We start from the raw sequence: 5,481 nt of genomic DNA, 5'->3' as shown, positions 1-5,481 counted from the left end.
GTGATATATCGTCCCTATATCTCCCTTAATTAGTTGAAAGCAATGTTTAGACTCTGCTTCATATTAGCACAAACTCTCCTTTAATTTCCTCTGTGATAACTGATGTGTGCTGAGAATTATAGAGCAATGTGCCACCACTCACTGTCCCTGTGCATCACCCAGTGATTACTTTACATTGGTAGTAGCGGGTCAGTCGCCCTTACACATAATGCAGGCCTACATAAAGTGGATAGAAACCTGATGAAAAGTTATCTATATAAATGCAATCATAATTCCATTTCTATTCATTCCTATTAATCTATACACATCATCTATAAATATACTTGGGACCTCAATTTTGTATAACCCAGTACTTATTTAATGCAGTATTTAATACAGAGATACACATTTGTTACACAGTGTACTAAGATCCATCATACAAACTTACACGAAATACATGAGACATTTGTGACAGTGCGTGATCAATTGCACATAATTACGCGTAGTAGAAAAAGATAATATTTTTCACATAATCAAAATGTTTTGCCTCTGAGAAAGTCTTAACAGTGAAAGTCACTTGGAGGTTAATGAAGTGTTCTTCTTTGAAGTCAGTCTGATGGGAGATGCTCAGCAGACAAGTGACCCCTCACTTGGGGTATTTGACAAACTGACACCCTGTCATACTGAGTGTCCAACTCAGCTTGTCAAATACACTAAGTGGGGGGCCTGCTCTCACAGTTGCAGACGATGAACCTGTAGTATGAACAGAAGGGACATTTGTGTAATGTTTAAACATTAATGTATTCCCTGTCCAAACATTTAACTCCAGGTTATTGTTGATGTACTTTTTTGTTTTGGTGTACTTAACTGTACTTCAGTGAAACCAGTGGACCAACCCCTTTCAACTGTTTGTTTAGGGTAGATAACACGTCCATTCATATCTTCATAAAACCACAATTATTATTTATTTAACTAGGCAAGTCAGTTAAGAACAAATTCTTATTTTCAATGACAGCCTAGGAACAGTGGGTTAACTGCCTGGTTCAGGGGCAGAATGACAGATTTTTACCTTGTCAGCTCAAAGATTCGATCCTGAAACCTTTTGGTTACCAGTCCAACGCGCTATCCACTAGGCTACCTGCCGCCCCAAGTCAAATAGAAACAATGATTAAAGACCCATTACATTTAGAAAAAGCAATACATTATACTGTATAATATATTCCAAAGTTGTGCAGATTTGTTATGTAAATTTAATGAATTAGAAATGAAACCATGAAATAATATAATGTTATACCTGAATGATTTGACCTCTAGTTGAAATGGTGGATGTTTAGTGCGTGCCCCAATGATTCCTTGGTTGAGTTCTCTCCTTTAACCAAACGGCGACAGAGACGCTGATGATACTGTGCATCTGACAACACGCCTGATCATTAATAAGCCTTAACATCACAAAGAGGAAGCTAAAATGAGGAAGACAACTGCAAGGCTAGTTAGCAGGAAATATCTGGAACCACAGTGACAACATGACATGGTTGTGAAATGCTTCAGATGGCAGTTTGAAATTGAGCCACTTTGTCAATACAGTTTCAGAGATCCATGCACATGAAATACAATGTTGAAAAGGAATTAGCTCTTAATGAAAGTAAAAGCACACTATATCTTATTAGCGTTCAATAGTCCACAGCTATTGTGACAAACAATATATTATTTACAGTGCATTCGGAAAGTATTCAGACCCCTTGACTTTTTCCACATTTTGTTACGTTACAGCCTTATTCTCAAATGGATTTAATATTTTTTCCCCCTCATCAATATACACACAATACCCCATAATGACAAAGTGAAAACAGGATTTTAGAACTTTTGCAAATGTAAAAAAAAAAAAAAAAAAAACAGAAATACCTTATTTACATAAGTAATGATAAGTACCCTTTAATATGAAACTTGAAATTGAGCTCAGGTTCATCCTGTTTCCATTGATCATCCTTGAGATGTTTCTACAACTTGATTGGAGTTCACCTGTGGTAAATTCAATTGATTGGACATGATTTGGAAAGGCACACACCTGTCTATATGAGGTCCCACAGTTGACAGTGCATACCAGACCAAGCCAAGAGGTCGAAGGAATTGTCCGCAGAGCTCCAAGACAGGATTTTGTCAAGGCACAGATCTGGGGAAGGGTACCAACATATTTCTGTGGCATTGAAGGTCCCCAAGAACAAAGTGGCCTCTGTCATTCTTAAATGGAAGAAGTTTGGAACCCCCAAGACTCTTCCTAGAGCTGGCTGGCCGGCTAAACTGAGCAATCGGGTGGTTGATGGTCACTCTTGACAAAGCTCCAGAGTTCCTCTGTAGAGATGGGAGAACCTTCCAGAAGGACAACCATCTTTGCAGCATTCCACCAGCATTCCACCTTTATGGTAGAGTGGCCAGATGGAAGCCACTCCTCAGTAAAAGGCACATGACAGCCCGCTTAGTGGACTTTTAGGAGTTTGTCATCTTGGTTACTGCGCTGACTGTGGCCTGTAACGAGTTCTTTGTAGAAAGCATGAGTTTGGAAACAGTCTGTGACCTCGGCTTTCTACTCATTATTCCTTGTTAATAAAACAAACATGTACAGTATGCTTTCATTTGATTGAAATAACTATAATTTTTGTCTCTGGTCTGAAGAAACCAAATTTGAACTCTTTGGCCTGCATGCCAAGTGTCACGTCTGGAGGAAACCCGGCACCATCCCTACAGTGAAGCATGGTGGTGGCAGCGTCATGCTGTGGTTTTGTTTTTCAGTGGCAGGTACTGGGAGACCAGTCAGGATCGAAGGAAAGATGAACGGAGCAAAGTACAGAAAGATCCTTGATGAAAACCTGCTCCAGACTGCTCAGGACCTCAGACTGGGGCGAAGTTTCACATTCCAACAGGACAACGACCCTAAGCACACAGCCAAGAGAACACAGGAGTGGCTTCGGGAAAAGTCTCTGAATGTCCTTGAGTGGCCCAGCCAGAGCACGGACTTGAACCCAATCGAACATACCAGGAGAGACCTGAAAATAGCTGTGCAGCGACACTCCCCATCCAACGTGATGGCACACCAAATGCAGGTGTGCCAAGCTTGTAGCGTCATACCCAAGAAGACTCAAGGCTGTAATTACCCGCAAAGGTGGTTCAACAAAAATACTGAGTAAAGGCTCTGAATAGTTATGTAAATGTGATATTTAAGTTTTTTATTTTCAATAAATTAAGAAACATTTCTAACCTGTTTTTGCTTTGTCATTATGGGGTATTGTGTGTAGATTGATGAGGGGGAAACTATTTAATCCATTTTAGAATAAGGCTGAAATGTAACAAAATGTGGAGAAGTGAAGGGGTCTGAATACTTTTCGAATGCACTGTGTTCTTTACCATCCTGACTCTCACACAATCCTTGAAGAATTACTTGTCAATGCAATGCAATAACATTAGAGGGACTCAATACCCTTGTAATAGAGTGTGGGTCGTGTTTGTTTCAACATGTCAGCCATGTCAGAGGTCATTGATGCATGTCACACAACACAAGCTATTTTCTTGGTACTTGAAGATATTGAACCATAGAAGTCCATGTTCTACAATAGCTACAGAATAACCCTGCGTATTATCATGGTTAAATTTTGTATCAATGGTACCGCAATTATACAACTGTCAATGAATGTGTAGTAACATGTAGTCATGTTTAGTCAGGTACAACCTAGCAGCTTCTACTGTATTATCTTTCAGTTGCTTTCTAGCTTATATGATTCCCTTAATTGAGGCGAGTCTAAATGTCATCCATAATAACTGAAAATGAGTGCATCTCAGAGATAAATATATAAACTCACAGCTTTGTTTCACATGGTGTGTGAGTGTGAACATTCAGTTCACCTCTAAAAGAAAGAAAAAAAACCACTTCCTCAGATCATTCATTCACTTCTCTCTATTATTACACTGTGTGGTTGAAGGAAATACAAGTCACTTAAGACACTGTTGAAACAAGAAATGTTTGACATATGAGTGTAAAAAGGTTCAGTAGAACAACTAATATCTTCTTACAGTAAATAAGGTGTCATCTCCTGTAGGGTAGGCCTATCATGACCCTATGACCCATGTTCATAGCACTGGATCTTTTAAATGCTTTGATGGGTAACACTAGTATATTTGGGAGTGAGCAAGCTGCTCAAATATGCAGGACTGTAAAAGAAGAGGGGGTGGAAAGAGGGGGGAATAAAAAGGCCTTTGATTGATTGGTTTGAGAAGAAAGGTGCTCTTGCACTTGTGTGTTGACCCCAAATGGTGTGGTATTCATCTTGAAGCTAAAACCATTTCATTTCCGCGTGCACCTCTTTCGTCCTATGACAGTAGCTCTTCCTAGGGCTACACATATATCTCAGCAAGCAAACCAGGTCCTATTAACCCATGTCAAGTCATTATTCTGGGGGCTGAACTATATAGGCTAGCTTCCGCTCGCTTGATCATTCATTAAAAGCAAAGCTACCTTGCATAGCTGGCTATACCGTCTTCTAACTCCTTGGCCTTGCACATCTCTCTTTCAATGCTGTTCTTTCTACACCTTACGAAATACAAATGCCTATACCATGTGAAAATTATTAGAATGCATGCCAATCCATTGAGTTCGCTATCTTAGAACATAAATACAATTTCTCTGCCAGATTCATTGATTGTTATTGTTCCCTCTAAAACACTGATCTATAAATCTGCTGCCTATACAGTGTGTATGATGTGTGTATCACTGCATTGTAATGTTATATTGTCTGTTGTTTCCTCTGCTCCTCCTTTTTTCACAATATTGAAGTCAAACAAAAAATGTACAATGTTCTGGCTTGAAACGTAAGCCCATTTTTTATTTTTACCTTGATATAACTAGCCAAGTCAGTTAAGGACAAATTGTTATTTACAATGACGGCCTACCCGGGCCAAACCCGGACGACGCTGGGCCGATTGTACGCCGCCCAATGGGACTCCCAATCACGGCCGGATGTGATACAGCCTGGATTCGAACCAGGGACTTTAGTGACGCCTTGTTAAAGTAAAACTTTGCAAGGGCAATATGTGGGAACTTTGATCCATGTCTCTGCAAATTAAGATCATTCATCATGAGGTGTCACAGTATAAGCTGCTAAAAACACACATATCTGTTATGTCAGTGCTGCCGTAGATAGCTTATTCACATGGGGATGCCGTATTTATGATGAATACCAATTACTCTATAAACATTCAGAAAATGCATCACATAAGATGGCACCGGAGAAGATGGCTGTCACATTCTTCAAAATGAGCGGAACAAGGCGCAGCGTGTCTTGAGTTCCAGATCTTTATATAAGTGAAACTAGAAACAAAACAACCAAACTTACAAAGAACGTGAAGTCATAGTGTCACAAGCACATACGCAAACAAACAAGATCCCACAAAACACAGTGGGGAAATGGCTGCCTAAATATGATCCCCAATCAGAGACAACAAAAAACAGCTGCC

At 39.8% G+C, this 5,481-nt stretch overlaps 1 long non-coding RNA gene across 2 annotated transcripts; it reads right to left on the bottom strand.

The window, feature by feature from the left end:
- Positions 1-335: 335 nt before the first annotated feature.
- Positions 336-1,445, bottom strand: LOC115149077 (uncharacterized). Of its 2 annotated transcripts, XR_003866791.1 has the most exons (3): positions 1,274-1,444; positions 1,049-1,117; positions 336-732 (listed from the first exon to the last, which is right to left on the bottom strand). It is a non-coding gene; the product is annotated as an uncharacterized LOC115149077 (long non-coding RNA). The 2 variants fall into 2 exon arrangements; XR_003866790.1 differs by having other exon boundaries at positions 336-1,117; positions 1,274-1,445.
- Between the last annotated feature and the right edge of the window lie 4,036 nt (positions 1,446-5,481).

This window comes from Salmo trutta, chromosome 15 (assembly GCF_901001165.1).
Source record: "Salmo trutta chromosome 15, fSalTru1.1, whole genome shotgun sequence".
Lineage (NCBI taxonomy): Eukaryota > Metazoa > Chordata > Actinopteri > Salmoniformes > Salmonidae > Salmo > Salmo trutta.
Note: the sequence above shows the minus strand (reverse complement) of the source record. Positions and strands in the feature narration are given on the sequence as shown.